Genomic DNA, 21,566 nt, shown 5'->3' on the forward strand with positions numbered 1-21,566 from the left:
CTCGCCTGCTAGTAAATTATCAGGTTGGTTATTAAGTGATAAAGGCAGCCAATTTTCAAAAAATAGATGCAGTGGTTGCAGCCACCAGGTTTGAGATATTATTTTCTAGCGTAAGATTATGACTCTGAAACACTCAATTTTCATTCCTTAAAAGAAACGCAAAACCCCGTCAATTATAACTTAACTGCCTGAATAAAAACAGAAATTCTAGAACAGAAACAGACCAGACAACTGCTGAAAATCCATTGTTTCCTCAGGATGCCTTTGATCTGTGCTAATTATGTACCCTGAACTGAAGGGACAAGTTTGCTCTACACTTTATTGCTACTGGAACTCGACGTATTGACTCTTACGTATGGGCTGGGCCCAAGTTTGTTCCTATACTTCTCCAACTCACCTTCTGAAAGAGGTTAGGAGACTCATTCAGGGTACCCAGCGGCGGCAATCAGGACTGAGTAATAGGAGAGAGAAAAACATCTGTGCTACTTAGGCCATTTCACTTTGCTATGTTTTATTTATTTTTTTATTTTTTATTTTTTTAAGATTTTATTTCTTTATTTGAGAGAGAGACACAGCGAGAGAGGGAACACAAGCTGGGGGAGTGGGAGAGGGAGAAGCTGGCTTCCCGCGGAGGAGGGAGCCCGATGCGGGACTCGATCCCAGAACCCTGGGATCATGACCTGAGCCGAAGGCAGATGCTTAACGACTGAGCCACCCAGGCACCCCTCACTTTGCTATGTTTTAAAATATATTTCCAGTTTGGTTAATGCAAGGTAAAGTCCATACACTCTTTTTAGGGGATACACAGAAATGTCAATTGTACTACATCATCTGATACACATACTCTTACCATTTTTTTTAAAGATTTTATTTATTTATTTGAGACAGAGAGAATGAGAGACAGAAAGCATGAGAGGGAGGAGGGTCAGAGGGAGAAGCAGACTCCCCGCCGAGCAGGGAGCCCAATGCGGGACTCGATCCCGGGACTCCAGGATCATGACCTGAGCCGAAGGCAGTCGCTTAACCAACTGAGCCACCCAGGCGCCCATACTCTTACCATTTACTAAGCACGATAACTAAGAGGAAGACTAGAGGTCTGAAAGCCCCCCGTTCATCAGCTGGCAACAAAGACTCAAGGACGGAGAGGCACTCTCTATTCATCACCTTTAAACAGTGTGTGCAACTGGGTTATTGCTGTGGGGGCTGTAGCTCAACGCTCATCGGTATTATTCAAATCATACAAAGACAGTACCTAACCTAAAAACCTAAAAACACAGGCCCTGCATCAGACAGCACGGGTTCAAATCCCACCACTACCACTCACTAGATGGGGGGGGGCCTTTAGGCAAGTTACTTCACCTTTCTGCACTTCTGTTTCTAAATCTGTTACATGGAGATGATAATCATGGATTCTGCCTCTTAAGGTTGTTGTAAGCAAGGAACGTGTGTGTGTGTGTGTGTGTATACAAACACATGCATACACACACACACACACACACATAAAGTACTTGATCCCTTGTAAGGTCTCAATAAATGTTAGCCATTACTCTTCTTCTGCAGGGGTTAAAAAGACAACTGTTATTACACATTTCCTTTGTAGAAAATTTAGAAAATAGCAGTGATCCGTAGGACAAAATGTAGTCTATTATTTCATCACCAAAAAATAACTAAAGTTAACCTTTTGGTATATAATTACTCAGCATTCCTAGTTAATATATTACTATGTAACTTAATTGCTTTTCTTTTAATATGTGAATATCTTCAAAAATATAGTACATTTTGGGTTTTTTTAGACATATATATTTTTAAGATTTATTTATTTGAGAGAGAGAGAGAGCAAGGGGAGGGGCAGAGGGAGAGGGAGAGAGAAACTCAAGCAGACTCTGCACTGAGTGTGGAGTATGAAGCAGAGCTGGATCTCACAACCCTGAGATCATGACCTGAGAGGAAACCAAGAGTTGGATGCTTAACCGACTGAGCCACCCAGGTGCCCCTACGTTGTGTTTTATTAAATCAATGAGTATATAGGCTATGTTTAATTTTTCTATTATTAGTAACAAACAGCATGTGCCAGAAAACATCCTAAGCATATTTACATATTAACTCATTTATTTCTTATGATAGTACAGACCCTGTGAGGTTGGGACAATTATCAGTCCCTGTTACAGATGAGGCAGAGAAGTTGAGTGACATGCACAAGGTGACACAACTATCAAGAACTGGAGGCAAGACTTGTACCAAGGCCAAGAAGACTCCCCGCTGACCCGGGAGCCCAATGCAGGGCTCGATGCAGGGCTCGATCCCAGGCCCCTGAGATCATGACCTGAGCCGAAGGCAGACGCTTAACGACTGAGCCACCCACGTGCCCCCTTGTCTGCTATTCTTTAGAATAAATGCCTCAAAGACTGTTTAAGCCAAAGGATATGCTCAATTTCAAGAAATTTAATATTTATTGCATCATACGTATTTTCGGATGGCATTAGCCTAAAGCAGTTTTTGTGCTAAAGAACGTGTTTGCCTCTGTGTGCTGTGTGTAGATACCCGAATGCAAATCTCTGATGTCACCGAGAATATTCCGAAAGAGCACAGGACACAATATTTGGCCGTTGTAGACTTGTGTTTGAACAGCTGAAGGGAGTTTTAAATGCCTAAGTTATCCTCATCGATACTGTCTCCGATCAGCTGCTGGAGTTGGTGGAGCAGGATTCCAGGACTGAAAGGGGTGGATGAACTTGCTGACCTTTACCTCATGATGCCCATGTCTTGGTGACTACACGTCCTACAGCAAAAGGCATTCTCCAACCAGTGAGCTCTGCTCCCTGGCCTCCAGAAGCTCTGGTGGCTTTTGTTTGTAGTACTGCTGGATTCTCCGGAGAGGCATGACTTTTTCATAACATTACGGTAATAAGCATTCTGTGCATGTGATGGTAAGGTCAGGAATTAGAGAAGGAAGGAAAATTGGAAAGAACAAGGGTATGTGCAAAAACTGATAACTAGACTTATTTTTTTGAAACACTGCCTGCGATCTGGTCTCTTAGGACATTATTATTTTTTGCTTTCAGGAGACTATGGAGTCCTCAGACATCAGAACATGACAAGCCTCTGAAAACAAAGTCTACTAAGCTGTGTTAAGCCATTCTAAACCACTGATTGAAGCAACCCCAAACTTTCCTTTATTCTTTGTCACCACAAAGCTATCAAATTAATTCAGGCTGGCCACCTACATCCCCACCTCAAATAGAGGCAGCAAATTAAAAAAGGAAAAAACAAAAACAAAAACATAGTTCCCTATCCCTTCATCCTCCCCCCCTCCCCCATCACACACACACAGATACACAGATCTTTTATTTAAAGGTCTCTAGGGAGGAGAGGAGCCATTTCCACTGAAGCCAAGCAGAGCTATTAAGGAGCAGCTGGGGCAATGGACACATGTAATTACAGAAGACACTATTTACCAAAAAAAAAAAAAAAAAAAAAAAAGCTTCTCTAAAGTAGATTCGGTGGAACAGACTCTTAGCTGCGAAGCTCTGGAGCACCCAGCCAGTGAATCCAATACATGCTTCACAAACTAAACAGGATTTTTGTTTTAGTTTCTGCAAACTATTCTCTAAAACCCCTATAGGTATTTATCTTAGAAAAGGAATATTTGATCAAAAGATCAATAAACTGATGGAAAATATATACACAGGTTTTCTCGCATTTCAGAACAGAGGTCTTTCTGAAAAACTGTAAATATCATTTTCATTTGTTTCGTAATTTCAGAAAGGATTTATCTTCATTATGATTGATGTTCAATGGATGGAGAACCACCATAAGCTTAAAAGCATATATATATATATATATATATATATATATATATATATATATATACACACACAATTAAAAACAAAAGGAAGTTCATATTTAAAGTATTTGGAGAATAGTTTTGTATTGAAAAATCTGACTACATAACGGCAAAACTGCTTATGGGAAAATAGCAGTCAAAGAAAATAATAAACTGAAAGAAAATATTTATAACATATGACACACAAAGGGCCAATCTCCTTAATTTACCAAAAACTCATACAAATTAGAAAAAAAAAAAAAAAAACCTAACAGGAAAATGGGCAAAGGACATGAACAGGCAGATGGCAGATAAAGAAAAATAAATGACCAATACATATGAATAGCCATTCAATCTCATATATAGCACTAAAAATGTAAATGTTAACAAGGAGATTTTTTCAGTTACCAGATTGGCAAAAAATTTAAAAATCTAAGTTTGAGAATACTAGTTCTGTTGAAGGTTTGAGAAAAACACTCTGATAAAAGTCAGCAAGAGTGTGAGGAGAAATTTCTCCTGCACATGAGCATCGAACAAACAACCTAAATGCCCATCAACGACAACTGCTGAAGTCAGGTGGTACAGTCCACCTAGGAGAATACCTATCATGACAAGGAGTGACATTAACCTGTACGTGCTGGAGTGAAAACATCTCAAAGCCCTGTTGCTAGATAAGAAAAACAAGATGCAGGGGCGCCTGGGTGGCTCAGTTGGTTGGGCGACTGCCTTTGGCTCGGGTCGTGATCCTGGAGTCTCGGGATCGAGTCCTGCGTCGGGCTCCCTGCTCAGCAGGGAGTCTGCTTCTCTCTCTGACCCTCCCCCCTCTCATGCTCTCTCTCTCTATCTCATTCTCTCTCTCAAATAAATAAATAAAATCTTTAAAAAAAAAAGAAAAACAAGATGAAGAATAGTGGGTGTGGCATGTCGGCTTCTTCATAAATAAATCTTTAAATAATATATAACTGGCTCCATGCATAGGACACTTTTTATTGAGAGATAAAAAAAGATCTGTTAATAGTAGTTTCCCTTGGGAATGGGACAGTGGGGATCTAAAGAGACTCTCATCTTCATTTTATATCTTTCTGAGCCATTTGGCTTTTCTAACCATGTGCATATTACTCTTCTTATTAAAAAATAATAGGATACACTAAAATTACGGACAATTGATTTTTTCTTTGAAAAAGATCTAAATTTTTTAAAGAAAAAGCATTTTATAGTAAAAGCAATCACATCATTTAATGTAGTATTAAGAGGGCTTTGGAGTGCAATCACTTGGGTTTGAATCATGCCTCTTCTACTAACTCTGTAAAGGCTTAGGCAAATTATTTACCCTCCCTCTGCCTTAGTTTCCATATCTGTGAAATGGAGATGAAGATATTAATAGTAAGTATTGTTAAGGGATTGCAGGAATTAGATGAAGCATGCAAAGAAGTTAGAACAGTGCTTGGCACATCGCAAGCACTCAGTCTATGTTAGCTGTTATAATTTCTAGTTAGAACTGCTGGTACAGTGCCTTGAAGGCCAGAGGAGAGCTTTTAAACATCTTTCCCTTAAAAAGCCCCACAATACAAAATGCCTTATCCTACTTAAGTCAAACATTTTTACAAACACTCTTTACAAAAGAGTTTTCCTTCAGCCATTTGTCAGTGGAGAGTATGTTTCTATTTTTTACTCTGTGTGTGTGTGTGTGTGCATGTACAACAGACTATGTCTAAAAAAAATCTGTGGTCCTAAAACAAACTCTCCACAGCCTCCTCCAAAAATCTCTTCTTACCAAAGGACACTCCCCTGAGCCAGGTAGCTTTGAAGGTCTGAGACAGGAAGGGAAGGAACATGGGAGAGGAGGCCCAAGAGGACTGAGAGGGTCAAAGATATCTCCATCTGTTCATTCCTTTATTTTGGGCTGGCTCAACTACCTGTCTTGGTAGAAATACAGGGAATACACCTGCCGACCAAAAAAGTAGATGAAAGAAATGATAAAGCAGGCATAAAGAAACTTCAAGAAAGCAGGGGGAAGTGAATGTATCTGACAGGAACCCAGGATACATCTAGTCTCCCTTTGCATCACCCCCAGGGAAAATTAAGACTATGCATTGGCCAACCTGAGTAGAGTACAGGAAAGACAACAGGTGCTGTTTGGTTTTGTGAATGACCACCCAACTTCCCTGGGCCTGTTCTTTTGATCAGTAATAAATAAATACGTGTCCCTGTTAATTTACCAGAGATGGCCAAGAAGAGAACGCTAGACAAGAGATCCGTCAATTCAACCCAAGGCCAACCAGGTGCCTCTGGGATCTTCTATCACTGTTGCCACGCACTACCCAGCATCACCAGAAGGAGACGCCAGCCTGCAAAGTCACACACCAACAAGCTCTACCTAAAGAAGGCACTATAAACTCTGGCTTCATCTCTCAGCAGCTATGTGTTCTTGTCCAGGTGATTTTAACCTCGCTAAGCCTTAGTTTTCTTATTTATGTATGTATGTATGTACATGTATATATGTATGTGTGTGTGTATATATATATATATTTAAATGATTAATTTGTTTAACAAAAATTTATTGAGCATCTGCCATGTGTTATGTGTCAGGCCCCGCTCTAGGTGGATAGCAGTTCCTATCTTGGAGGGTTGTTGTGAAGTTGAAATAAATGAAAAGTGAAATGCTTGGGAAGTGCTTGACCGGCTCATAAATACTCATTTTATAATTATTATTAACAAAGCAATGATTCCTAAGCCTTACTGTGCCTAAAGATCATCAGGAAAGTTAAGTACTAGTGCAGATTTCTGGGTAATGCTCACAAAAATTCCAGTTCAGAAGGTCTGGGGGTAATCCAGGAATCTGCATTTTCAATAATTACCACAGATGACTATGCGGCCTGTGGTCACAGACCACACTAAGGAAGAGAGCTCCAAAGATAAAGAGTGCATGGAATCTTTCTCCAGGTCCAGTCAGATTGCAAGGACTTTTGTCAACGGGAAGTTGAAGGTGAGTGAGCAGAAGTTGAGGTGGACCAGCCATCACCTTTGTCAAGGACCAAGCACTCAGAAGAGAAGAGTCTAACTTCCAGAGTGGCTTGCCCCCTCACAGCTCTCCCTTCCTGGGCATCCATCTTCAAAGCACTGGAAGGGGAGACAGGGACATAGAGAAGACAGGGACATAGAGAAGACACACATTGTTTGAAAACTGGCCCAGGTCCAGCCAAACTCGGGCACACATGTTGTTTGTAAAGCTAGTGGGATACTTAGCAGTTGGTCCATGGTTTGAAGTCCTCATAATCCCGTTTTAAAGAGGAGGGACTGGGGCGTCGGGGTGGCTCAGCTGGTTAAGCGTCTGCCTTCGGCTCAGATCATGATCCTGACGTTCTGGGATGGAGCCCCACGTCGGGCTCTCTGCTCAGCAGGGAGTCTCCTTCTCCCTCTCCCTCTGCCCTTCTCCTCAGCTTATGCTCTCCCTCTTAAATAAATTAAATCTTAAAAAATATTAAAAAAAAAAAATAAAGAGGGGGGCCTGACCAGTTTGGAGCCGGGGGTGTCAAATACCATTCAGCGGAAAGAATCACCTCACAATCTAGCACACTCCCCATCTAAGTTATCCCATCAGCCCTAACTTGCTGCTTTCAGTGTGGTCGATGTATCTCCATGGCTGACATGCTGAACGGCACCAAACAAACCACATAGGCATGCACCATCCCCCAAGCGGAATCAGCATCGAGCACCAACCCTTTGGCAGGTGGGCTCAGGGACAACCGTCTCCCGTTGCCTCCCACTGAACAGGTCTGGGGAGGGTTACATCCATTGTGGCCGTGAACTTCATCCTAATTGATTATTTTGGGAGCCTGGTAATAACAAAAGCAAATCCTCCCTGAAGAATTTTCCAGACTCTTACATATTCCTTATCTTTAATTTCTTGTCAAGTTCACTGAACTGAATTGACTCTCTGCCCCTTTAAAAAATCTAGCTGGAGAGCCTGCCACTTCTATTTAAGGAGAAGTGTTTATCCTGTGTTTACCAAAATGAAGTGCCTGCCCTCTGCTTCTGGCAGGAAAACCTAAATCAGGGAAAAGCAGCCCTCGAGGTGGCGGCGTGGGATCAGAGCAGGGGTGTCACTGTGTGGGAGTTAACAGGGGAGGAAGGAGGTGATGAAGTGGTGGGAGAGAGAAATGGGGACTGACAAGCTGCCAACACTAAAACATCAGAGCAGGGCTAGCCCTGAGGTCTGTGACTTTAAGTCCAGAGGATAAGAGAAAAGGAAAGGATGAGTCTTTTTTGAAGTCACCTCATCTTCCACTCCCAGTGAAGTGGTGTTGTCTGTAGGCAGTTCCAGACCACGAATGGAACAAAAACACCCACTTGCTAGGAAGAGATGACATAATCTACTACTTGCTGCAGAGACCTGCAACAATACTCTAAAACAGCATGGTTTTTCGTTTTATTTTTTTAAGATTTTGTTTATTTATTTGAGAGAGACAGAGAGAGGGAGAGAGTTCAACGGTGGGAGGGGCAGAGGGAGAGAATCTCAAGCAGACTCCAGGCTGAGCGCAGAACCCAACGGGGCGCTTGATCCCCGGACCCTGAGATCAAGAGTCGGACGCTTAACCGACTGAACCACCCGGGGGCCCCTTGTTTTGTTTTTTTTTTAACCTCACTTCGGTCAGAAGCACCATTTTCCTAATTGACTCGAAGACCTAACAGCCTTGGCTGCCCCCCTCGTCCTCCCCACCCTGTGTGCCAGCCTCCAGTGCACACCACACGGCGTGTGTTCTCCACCCCCAGGCTCCCCCACCCGGGGCTGTGGTGACTGGGGTGCCACAATCCACATCTACACTGAAGCAGCGTCTCGCACTCGGACCCGCTCCCTTGACCTTCTCAGCAGCACTGACCTTCCCCTTTCCTGTACTGGAACAATCTGCCAGGGAGTTACATCACTGGACCTTGTCAGCACTCAGCCACGCTCCACTTCTAATATCTTGATGTCCTTTCCCCTTGGTTCATGGATGATGTATCCCCTCTCCGTTTCTCTCTTACATTTTCAATCTCTGTGAAGTTGTTTCTCTTTGCTTTTTATGAGGTGATATGTTTAGTAGCCTCAGTTACAGCTGTGTGACCTTGGCAAAGGCACATAACCTCTCTGTGCCTCGCTTTCTTCTAAAAAAGGGAAAAGATAATGGTATCTATCTCATAGAGTTGTTGAAAAGATTATATAAGTTAATATATGAAAAAGTAGTGCCTGGCACTCAGTTAACACTTTAAAATACTGCCTTTATTTTTATTTTTCTTCTTATGACCACCCTCTCTGAACCACTTCTGGGTCCCAACACATGTGCGCCCAAAATCAGGGCAAAGGACTTGGAGCAGGAATGAGGAGCGAGGGAGAGGCTGTCATCTGGGATGTAAGCAACAAAACTAGCATGAAAACAGAAGATGGTTCTGACAGAGGGTGGTAAGGGTTCTTCCTCCTCCCTTGAGATTATAAATTAACGAGTAAATCCTCAGCTCTGGGCTATGTTGACTGAACTCTCCTATTTCACAGGAAAGCCTGAAGCACACTACATCATAGAGAGCTTCTCATACCGGACCTTCTCATAGAGGCTGTGGGCCACATACACAGTGGGAGACAAGTTCCACAAGGGCAAGATTTCATCTGTTCCTATTTGAATGCCCCGAAGCTCCTTGCACCCCTAGCAGATGTCCAGTTGAGATACCGATCCTGCCATGAGAAAGGGGCAAATGCCTTCGGGGGGGGGGGGCGCGTACAAAACTTGGGTTCTAAAAGACATCAACAAAGGGAAATATTATTTCCTGTTGGAAGGATTAAGATTCCATGGAAGAGGCTCACAGAACTAGCTAGCTTTCAAAACTACCCATGACTATTCAAGCCCGTAGACGAGGAGCAGTGGAGACAGTCGTCCAGGGTGAAGGGAGCAACCCTGGAGGGAGAAGTGACAGCAGGGAATGAGGCAATGAAGTCAGCTCAGGGGCCAGTTAATCAAACTTCCTTTTCTTTTTTATTTCTTTATTTGAGAGAGAGAGAGAACGTGAGCATAGGGGGAGGGGCAGAGGAAGAGGGAGACAGAGTCTCATGCAGACTCCCCGCTGAGTGTGGAGCCTGACTTGGGACTCGATCTCATGACCTGAGATCACGACCTGAGCGGAAATCAAGACCCAACACTTGCCCGACTGCGCCACCTAGGCTCCCCTAGTCGAACATCCCTCTAAGCCACGGGCCCCAAAGTTTGTGTCTAGCAACAAGTTTCTCATACTGGACACAGCCTTTTTTATTTTCTAAAATTCCTACCTTAGCTTCTCTGAGAAAACATGTCAACATGTTCCCTTCCTCAGAGAGGTGGAGATCAGAGAAGAGGAACCACACGTTTCTCCTACCCCAGGGATACCACAGCCATGGTTTCTTCTGAAGTGACTCTGCTGCGATCTTCAGCGGCCTACTGATACCCTCCCTCAGTGATCTTCGTGTATAAAGAACCAACTGGACCAATGGAGATGAGAGCTGGGAGAAAGTGGCAAAGACTTCAGGTCACAGTGCTGTGTGGGAACCAAGCAGGGGCCCAGAGAGTCACTTTTCATTATTTTCTCTGCAGAAAATCTATGAGTCACAGGCGCACTGAATTGGATTAATCAAATTCCTTGGTTCTTGACACACTCTCATCATTGGTCCATGCAAGACTACCTTTATTTTAGTTCTTAACTGACTGGTTTGTATGAGCCAGTAGTCATGTTTATTTCGGATTTATTTATTGTACTTAACGTTTTTGTTTATTTCCTTACATTTAAGCATAGAGCAAATGAAGAAACCACTACCCATTACAAAAATGAAAACGTCGACACTAATATCTACCTCCTCATTCTATTCTGTTTACCATTTCCTTGCTTTCATTTTTATAAAGAATGATCACATCTATAAGTATTCCTAAAAAGTAGATTCTTTTTTGTTTTCTGTTTTGTCTTTCATTTTTTAATAAGCAGGCTACCATGATATCTATAATCTTTTGGGATGATTAACATTCAAAATCATTTTGCTAAGATTCTCCACGTATCTGAAGTGCATTCATTTGACTGCTATATAATATTCCCTTGTATGACTTAATGCATAATTTATTTCTTCATTCTCCTGATGATGGAAAATGAACTGGGTTTATTCCAGTTACTCATCTAGCCAGAGTTTCCATTCTGATAAGCAACTATTTGTATTTCCAGAGGCACAAGTCTCCTTAGGGGAAAAAGCAAAGGAGTAAATCCACTTTTAGGTAATATATTCCACAGACAAAAAGAAATGCTCTACGGATCATTTGTCTTTCCATACCTTTCCCTCTCATTGTCATGGAGAATCAAAAGAGAATCTCTGCTTTATCCTATCCCAGTTTTAGGATCCAACATGCCTAAGGTGATCCTTCATTCTTGGGTCATTCTGATATTTTGGGTTTTGCTTAAGTTACTCCATGACCTTGCCCCTTAGCCTCAACAATGAGACCAGCCCATGAACATGAGAAGCTGGCCCATATTTTATGAATATGACCTCACTAGGGAGAAAATTCTTGCTCCAGGGTGGGGAGTAATGGACACAAGGGGCTTCCTTGACGCAGCCCAGAACTTGGTCAAGTACCTACTTCTAAAGCCAAATGCTGGGTTTGAGCCATAGGTAAGGGAAATACCTGGGTTTTTAAAAGACCCCACTGTTCTGGAGAAGGGGAAGAGACTGTGTAGGAGTTTCTAAATCAGAAAGCCACCGCCCTGCTTTGGAAATGTTAAGGCTAAAGTAAAGATTTCTATCTTTTGATTTTCATCTAAGTATCTCCATGGTAGAGCTGAAGATTTGGCACTGCCAAGTGTCTTCGTGAAGTTAGTAACTAGGTCTGTGAAGCAGGTCAGGCAATTATAGGGGTAGATTTTAAACCACCCTCTGCTCCCAAATTCACCAATCATCTCATTCCTCTAACATGGTGATTCTCAAAGTGTGGTCCCAAATCAGCAGCATCGGCGTCACCTGGGACCTTGTTAGGAATGCAGATTCTCAGACCACACCCCAGACCCATTGAGTCAGCAACTCTGAGGCAGGGGTGGAGCCCAGTAATCTGGGTTTTTAACAAGCCCTTGAGGTATCTGAACACTCAGGTTGGAGAAGCACTGCTCTAAGAGCCCCCCCAACCGAGATCCCTCCCAGAGTACCCAGCATAATACCTGCATGGCTACTTCGGAGAAACAGAGCACCGGGCTTGACTGTGACTTAAAACAGAGCTGTACGACACCACCGTACACATTTCGGGAATCACTTTCACACATTTCACATTCAAGATGAGTCAATTTCTTAATTTACTTGGCATACAAATGAATGTTCCTAACCATGCTTCACATGACTGACAATACCATACCTCCGAGCGGTGGGTAAGAACAGGGTCTGGCATTGGCAGCTTCTGAGTTCAAATATCGGATCTTTTTCTTTAATGACAACATGACTGCAGGCAATCCCTTAATCTCTCTGCACCTGAGTTCCTCACTCCAAGAAGGGATTGAGCAAGCCTCGCTGATGGGATCGCTGTGAGAATTAAAGGACCGACTGGGAAAGACTAAGTGCACAAGAAATACTCGTCATTGTTGTGATTGGCCTACTTATCCATGTGTTTGGTATGTACTGCTAAACACTTATGCTGCTCTAAGAATTCTTGCATATGGGCACTATAGATGTGTTGGTTTTTAAAGTACCATGACAAATAAGAAGACAAAGTGTTTATTACATGACTAACTTCTAATACAGGTGACATAAGGTTTTTATAGACTACTGGGCTCCTGTCAGAAATGGTCAGAAATGGCCTACTAAGTTCACATGCTGTGCAAAGTAGTTTACATGTATTCTTATTTAATTCTCACAGCAAGCCCATGAGACAGGTACAGTTTTATTCTCATTTTACAGATGAGAGAAGGAAAGCACAGGTAACTTGCTTGTGGTCACACAGCTCATAAATGGTGCAGCTGGGATTTGAAACCAGGCATACTGGCTTGAGAAATATCACAATAATAAATGCATCAAAATATGCCTTAAACACTAAGAATGCACACCTGCAAGGAACTTCAAGAATTGGGGGAACTATGGTTTTCTCCATAAATGCTTGCTTGCTTACTCTTGCAAAGGGCATGCTGAAACCTTTGAAAATTCATTTACAAGCAATCTGCAGCAGAGGTTTTAACAAGATTATCACCATTCTGCTCTGCTCTGCATCCCTTACAGAGAGCAAACAATTAGTGAACACAGACCACACTAGCAAGGAGACTGCTCTTTTTTTTTTTTCCAGCACATTAACCCTTGGGGTGGAGCCATTCATGTATTTTCAACAGAGATAACAGGACTGAATCTTCATTCTTAAATGAAAAGTGAACATAATGTGAATGCACTTAAAAGAAGTATTGCCATTTGAAAACATCTAACAGGAAGGAGTTTTTCGTGGTGTGGTCTGAGGACACCTGCATCCGCGGCACCTAGGCTATTTACTGGAAATACACTTGCGGGCTGAAATTTCTTCACATCATTCCCATAATGATGTCAGGTCAAGGCTGGAGACCTGAAAAACAGGTTTTTCAAACTGTCCCCAGGTGATCTTTTACACACACTAAAGTATGAAAAACACGATCATAAATGGCTCTTGTTTTTGATATTTAACTATAAACTGCAAGCCATCTGCTCAGAGCTGTTTAGTAACTCCGCGCTCTGTCTCCTTCTTCCCGTCCGGAAGGCTCCACACCAGGCCATCAGCATTTCTCGCCCGGAATTAACTGAAACAGCCCCACACCGTGCCCCAGCTGCTCGGCATGGCCCTGAGCACTCCATCTTCCACAATGCTCCAGAGCATAAATCTCATTAGGTGACTTCCCTGTTGAAACCCTCTAATTGCACCCCATGTCCTTAAGATCAAGTCCAAACTCCCCGGCATGATTTACAAGCCCTTCAGAATCTCTTCAGCTGCCACTGCATCCCCCCCCCCCCCCATTTCCTGAAAGCAGCACAACACTCTGCAGACTCCCTCTACCTGGATTATTCTCCTGTCCCTCTGGGCCTGGCTAACTAGTACCTGTTTTTCAGGTCTCCAGCCTTGACCTTTAATTGCTTCGGGAAGAGAATTAGGTGCCCCTCCTTTATGCTCCTCACCCTACCCAGAATTTAAGAAGCATTCATCACATTGCAGTGCGATGCCTGCTTGCTATTTCCCAGCACGGCGTCATCTTCTTGAGGGCTTGTTCATCCTTGTATCCCAGTGTCTAATACAGCCTTTAGCACACAGTAGGTGCAGTAGCCTTGACAGAATTCACACTATTAAAGGTCCTCCACTCTTGTCATTCAGCAATGATTCCTGGAAAGGCTCTCTGAGTTACCTTCCTCTTTCTCTCCCTTCAGTTGGATTGATGGGACTAGTATTATTTACAAGTAGGCAAAATATTCCCTCCACTCCTATCTCCATCCCACATGCCCAAATCTCTTAAAACTCAAATTTTCGGCCCAAAACTTGGTATGCAAAAATCATGCAGCCTGGAAAGACCTTTGTCTTATTCATCCCTGTCTCCTCAAGGCCAAGCACAGTGCCTGACATGTATGTAGGCTCAGAAGAGCATTTACTGAACGAGGAGAAAAAAGGTACTGAAAAAACTTGTAGATTTGACTGTGGAAATAACCTCACTAATTTTTGAGAAATTGCAAAGGAAGAGAAGTAGCAGGTTGGAGACGGACAAAAAGTATACACGTGATTCAAAGCAGAGAAAAAGATAAATTCTGAAAATCACAAACTGCCAAGTTTGGTGTTGATCTGCAGTAAAACCGTAGGGGCAAGTAGGAGCCAGCAAGAGTTCACGAAGAACCAGGTACGAAAAATAGTTCTCTCTTCCTTTCCTGACAGAGTTAGGGTTGCAGGCTGCCACATGAATCACAGATGTGGAATTCGGTAGGCATGTCGTCAAACACTCAGAGTCTTACGAACAAGGCTGACATGCACGCTGGATGATGGCACAGTCCAGCACCCAGAGGATGTTGACTAATGGATTGCCTGTCAACCTCGAGGGAAATCTCCAGTAATGTGTCACCTGACTCCGTCCTTGTCCTTAACCTACTTAACATGCTTTATTAATGACATGAATGAAAACATGAAAGGTATGGCGCTGACGGCAGACTACGGATTCCACAGGCCTTGAAGGGATAACTAATACAACAAAGGACAGAGTTGGATACTAACGTTACGAGCGGCTATTTGCCAAAAGCAGCATGTCTTAAAAACTCTATGTCTGCTATTTCGTTGAATTCTTCCTCTCAAAAACACAGGGTGTCGACAAGGAAACTGTCCTGAGCGTGATAAGATTTGCCCCAAGCCATGAGCTAGCGAACAGCAGAGCTGACTTGTCTGACTCCAGAGTCTGCTTTCTTTTTCACCCTCTCTGCTTGAATTCCCAAAGATCTAAGAATGGGAAACCAAGATGACAACATTCAATTTAGTCCATTTTGAATATGCGATAAACCTTGCACCTGCTAAGGCCCTGGGGGTGGTGCTGGGGAGGAGGGCCTGGAGAAGGAGAAGTCCACTGCTCAAAGATCCTTTCAGGAGGTGATGAGCTCCACAGACAAACAACTAGGATGTGAGAGGACACGATGAGTGCAAAACAGACAGAGGGGTCCAGAGGGAACACAGAGGAAGAAGACATACTCCCAGCGAGGCCGAGGGGAAGCGGGGAGGGGATATGTCATGGACGAGAGGCCACTCTGGGCAGAATATGAAGAAGGAGCTGCAGAAGGAGCAGACCTCAGGTGAAAGGGATGGTGTGAACTGAAACATGGAGGGAGGAAAACACAAGGAATATTCAGAATACACTGAACCCCTTGTTCGGCAGGAGTACAGTGATCAGATGAGATAAAGCAGCCACAAAGGTGAATTGTACCTGGAGGGCAGAAGAATGTGAACACTCTGCCAAGGGCACTTACTCTGAAGGCAAGAGGGAGGCATGAGGAGTTTGGAATGGGGTGTTGATATGAACACAGCAATGTTTTATGTGGCTATTGTGGTAGAGCAGGTGACTATTATAGGTAGGAGGTGGGTCATATGGTGAGTGGGGAGAGAGCCCGGGCGGCGGAGACACTTTCTAGTTCCAAACCGAGTTCTGAGGTCCAGAAAATTAACTGCACTGGGTCAAAATCATTTAAAACTCCAGGTGAATATAAAAGAATTTAAAAGAGGAAAAATAGAAAGTAAATGAAATGTTAACAAGCACTTTCACCTTGTGTTCCGTGCTTGACTGCAGTATTACTGACATAAGAGAACAAGTGAATGAAGATATGTATGTTTTCTGCACAGAGTGGAAAAACAAATCAAATAGGAATTATTTCAGTCAAATGAAAGGAAAAAAAAAGTCTCTCATATTGCCTGAGGACTATGTGAAAAATTAAATAATCTAATCAGAATGGATTGAGATGCTCCAAGACCAATGCTAGATTTTAATCTAGCACTGTGCAATCAATCTTTAATGCAAATACGTTTTATTTGCAAGCACGAATGTCAATAAAATAGAACAAATAAACTGGGTAAATTCTGGCCATTCCTGGCATCTGCACAGTGGTGAAACAGAAGCAAATGGGGGGTTTGTTTTAATTCAGACATGTGTTCAAGGAACTACAGTGAGACTCGGGCAGAGGGAGTAATAACGTCACATGGAAATGTTTCCAGGAGAAAGCCTGGCAGCACAACAGAGGGAATTCTGGATCAGGAGACTGACTTGGAGGAGAGCAGGCGCAGAGCAGGTGGGTAGCTCCCACGCTTCGCCCAGAGAGGGCTGTCCAAGGCCCCTGCTGAGCCGAGAACCTGCCCTGCGGAGGGGACTTCATCTTGGGAGGCAGTGCTCCCACTGTGACCTTTCAGAGCTGGGTGCAGGTTGGGGAGAGAGACAAGGCATTCTGCAAACCAGCTCAGCTTCCAGCCACAAGCTCCAGCATTTCACCTCACACCATTGTTTATCAGTTAAAAATGATCTGCACTTTCAAGCTTCTGAACAAAATGCTTTTGAACGTCCCCCTGAGAAAGTTCTGTACTGATTCTTGTGTGTTTTTTTAGTACTTAAAAAGAATGAAGCGCACTCACAATTAGATTATGCTCTGCACACAAATTATGTTCTGAATTTCCATGGACTTGTTTAATGGAACCTTCCCCAGGATCTCAACTCAATGTGACATCTGGCACGGAACAGACATTCCCAGGCCAACACTTTGCTTGCCCTGCTATTCTGCCCCACCCCCAGCCCTCCACAAGTTAACTTTTAAATTCAAGTGTACTCAGTGTTCTCTCTTCTCTCCATCCCTTTCCTCCTCACCCCACAATGTTCTTTGAAAAACCAAAATGGAATGGAAAAGCAAAGCAGACCGTTAACAAAAATACTGAGGCCACTCTCTTTGGAACCACTGGAGAATAACTGCTTGGTGGTAAAACGGAGTGTATGATAAGTAGGAAATGGTAGTCTGAAAACATCCCCAAACAATTAAATTAGTATGTAATCAATTTCTGTAGTCTGTATCTATAAGCACCCCAAAGAGGTAAAACTAACAAGGCTCAAAAGGAACAAGCTCACGGGGCGCCTGGGTGGCTCAGTTGGTTAAGCAACTGCCTTCGGCTCAGGTCATGATCCCGGAGTCCCGGGATCGAGTCCCGCATCGGGCTCCCTGCTCGGCACGGAGTCTGCTTCTCCCTCTGGCCCTCCTCCCTCTCATGCTCTCTGTCTCTCATTCTCTCTCTCGCAAATAAAAAAAAAAAAAAAAAAAAAAAAGGAACAAGCTCACGAAAGTTGAATTCCGGTATCTCCCTGACCTATAGTACCACACGAATATCCTCTGGGCTCTGGGGCATAACCATTCATTCACAAACATCTAGGGAGGACTAAGTTCTAGGCACTGTGCTAATTATGGAGACCATAAAAGCAAAGAAAACATGGCTCCAGGACTTTTAAACTTTACCCTTGTGTCTCCAACATATTTTTAGGGACACATACTTAAGATGGTAAGGAAGATTGTTTTTAAAGTGCAAGGAAATGACAAAACACATTTCAATATAGCGGTCACCTCTGGGGGAGGCAGAGAATGGGATGTGGGAGATCACCCAGGCAGCTTTGGGGATGGTAATTATAAAAGTGGAAGGTGGATCACAAATATTTGCCTTATTATTATTATAGTGAACGGCTTACATGTGTGTAATATATTCTTGTATGCATCACATTGTATACATAATATTAAAAAGAAATAGGGAAGCAGCTAAAATGAATTTAAATAAAAGATAATAAAATAATAAGGAAAGAAAGAAAACATCGTCCATGTTCTAGAAAGGCTCACACCCCAGCAGAAGAAAGAGCCATCTAAAAAATAATTATTAAATACAACATAACATAACCATAACAATAGAAATTTAACAACTCTAAGGGAGTATACAGTATTTAAATTAACAGCAATGGCATGTGAAATTCAGATACCAAAGTGTCTTTGCATTTAAGAGCTTGGTTTAACCCTTTGTAAGTGTCAGTACAGTTTCCTGCCCCCCAACCCCATGCCCTCCAGACTCCCAAAGTCTGGGTTCCACGGTCCTCCTCTGCGCACTCATGGGACCCTGCACTTCCCCCGGGAACATGTTACACTTGTTACAGGGGGCACCATGTTTACTGTTACATCCCAGTACCTGGCTCACTTCCTGGCTTATCAATAACTACTTGTTGAAAAAACAAATGAGTGGCATTACTGGTTCAGTTCTGTTAAGTGGTGGCTGAGACTGAAGCGAAAAGGGAAGGGTGGAAATGAGAAGTTGGAGACTCCCATGGAAAATTCAAGAATGCCCCAGCTTTATACAGGCAAAACTGCTTTACGATCCCTGGAAAGCGAGGCTTGGCAGGGTACAACACTTACAGATCCTAACCCACTGCTCCGTATGCCCTAGAGCTCCTCAGCCTGTGGCAGGGATCCTTCCCTTCTTCCCTTAACTGAGGGGGAAAGCATTGGATGTCAGGGCTGTATCAGGTTCAGGCACAGCCTTCATCTCTCAAGAACAGTCAAGTCCGCCCATAGTCTCGGCAGAAATCAGATCTTGCTGGCAGGGGCTTGCAGAGCCTGCCTATCTCAGCCACAGGGGTGAGTACAAGAAGCCAAACACTCAGGAAGATCCAGTTTCCCTGAACAGTGTTGCTGCCCCACCAGCCAAGGAAGCATCCCGCTCTCTGAAACCACCACCAACTCCCTCTGCTGAAAAAGGACTCAGCAAACAGAACCGGGAGCTCAAAATGCTCCTCAGAGGTCAACAAAAGGATGGGACCCACGACTCATGCCTGCAGCACCAAGTACCTCCCGAACACTCAACAAACTGTGCATCACAGAGCATGGGACTGTATGACCGATAACAATGGAAAAGAAAGTGGGGCATTGTTTTTGTCACAGACCAGCACGGTACAGATAAAAGGTCACCATGTTGGCGGGGATGTTGCTATGGATTTACTGTTTGCCTTGAAGCATTACTACAAAAGGCTTATTCTAGCAACGTTATCTGAGTGATACTGCATATGAAATTGTGTTTAGCATAATATATTTAGCTTGATTCCCAAGTTCCCAGACTCCAGAGAGCTCATTTTAAATCACATCGTAAAAATGTCTTCCCCTTTTTTCCATTCAAGTGAATTGGTATAGTCCTTGTTCCACACGCCACGTTCTTTCCAGGGCAAACAGATGGAAAGAGAGGATATGCCAGAAAGAAGAAATGGAAAATGAAAAATAAATGCAATGAAATGAAAATGACATAAAAATAAAAATAAAGTTGCAAAATGTAATTTAGGTCAACTCCTCATGTGTTTTTAAAATCAGCACCAGCAGGCTCTGCGCATAGGGCTTTATATATATATATATATATATATATTTTGGCTCAGATGTCACACAGGATTAGTGCAAAAGGAAAAATCCCAGCATGGGGCCTATTTTTATACAGATTAATCAATCATTTCCTCTCCCATCACTCCCCAAACTTTCAACTTAATGAAACTGGTCTCTTTTCAAAGTATGTCATTTGCTGCACTCTGAACGGAAATCCTTTCAGGAAAGGAAGTGAGCTTAAACTTTGAACCTAGATTTTTAACTGTCATCACATTTTTAATTTATTATAAATATTAACAACTTATGCTACGGCTTAATCCTTTTTATCTACTATATCCATTGTGGAATGCCACCATATCCATTAGTGGCAGCAAAATGAATGGGTAAACATTTGATTATATGTATGTGTAACCATTTAACAAAAAAAAGAAAGGCATGCATTGGAAAAGAGAAAACTATTACATACATCTCACATTTTGTTAGGCACATCATTATGTATGCTGAATGCCATAATTCCCATCAGAATACCAAGCACATAGTTAGGTTCTTAGTAGTAAATATTTGATAGAAAATTTGATAGGCTGAATGGAACCTAACTGAAGAACTGTGCAGGCTCTGAGCTGTAGCCTTCCTTAACTACAGAGCATCGCAAAAATGGTGCCGATGATGCTCCCAGGAACTGTAATACAACAGCTAGTATTGATTGTTTGCCATGTGCCATTGATTACATCGCTGAATTTTCAAAACAGCCTTATGTCATAGGTACCATTATTATTCCACCCCACAGATGAGAAAACAGTTTTAGAGAGGGGATTCACCCATTTTGAGGTTGAAAAAAATCCTACATTATGCTGGTTTGCAGAGATGGGCAGGAGAATTTATCGCAGACATATCGAGATGGGGAAATGGGGCCTTCCGCTACCAGTTGGCTGAAAAACATTGGGAAAAGTGTCATCAACATTGTTTCCATGTCTCCAAAACCATGATCACAACAGAGTTCATCATGCCCCCTTATTTGTCTGTTGTTCCTTTGAAAGTTGGAAATTATATTTATAAAATATTGAGGCAATGACGAAGTCAGATGCAGACTAGTCACACAGTCCATTTCACATTCTAAAAGGGTGGTACCTTTTCACCATTTTGGGCAGTTAAAATTGAGGCATGACTAACAGTTGTCCTTTGCTGAATGGTCAGTCATAAGTATAGAAAAATAAGAGAAACTTACAATCTAGCATGATATTCTGTGCTCACTCTTATATGTGAATGAAACTGAATCTCTCTTATTCCACATAACACGTGTTGTGCTTTTTGTTTAGAGATGCCCGATGCTATCCACTGTGAATAGTCTAAAAATCTAAATTTCACACAATTTCAAAGCTATTGAACTACAGTTAGGCTTTCCATATGTATAGTCTTTCTTTGTTTCCACTAATTAATTTCAACACCACAGGCATTAATCATTTGCCCACCAGATGAAAATCGCTTTAAGATGACTCATATGTTTTACAACATTGCAAACCCAACCCGTATGTTCTTGGAATGTAGAGTAAAGAGGAAGTGTTAGATCAAATCAGTTAATAAAAAAAAAAGAACACTCTTCCACATCCCAATTCCATGAACATGAAGAGTTTCAGAATTTCTACTCGATGCCACGTGAGAAAAGTAAATTAAAACTGGTCAGAGATGTGCTCTGAATAATTTCCATGAACCGGCAGACATGAGCACATGAGCAAGCTCTCTCTTGATAATAAATACATCGCGTCTCGGCCTACACAGAGGCCCATTGCAACTCTGCACAGTGCCAATTAGCATTAATTGTGGTTGCGCTCATCTATTCCCATAGCACAGGACTGAGTAAAGGCCAGGCTTTGC

At 42.7% G+C, this 21,566-nt stretch overlaps 1 protein-coding gene across 9 annotated transcripts in view; it reads right to left on the reverse strand.

The window, feature by feature from the left end:
• SYBU (syntabulin) overlaps positions 1-21,566 on the reverse strand; it is a 110,641-nt gene that overhangs the window by 13,553 nt on the left and 75,522 nt on the right. The gene's annotated exons all lie outside the window — the stretch shown is intronic.

Source organism: Leptonychotes weddellii, chromosome 4 (genome assembly GCF_054177405.1).
Source record: "Leptonychotes weddellii isolate Sample4059 chromosome 4, ASM5417740v2, whole genome shotgun sequence".
Lineage (NCBI taxonomy): Eukaryota > Metazoa > Chordata > Mammalia > Carnivora > Phocidae > Leptonychotes > Leptonychotes weddellii.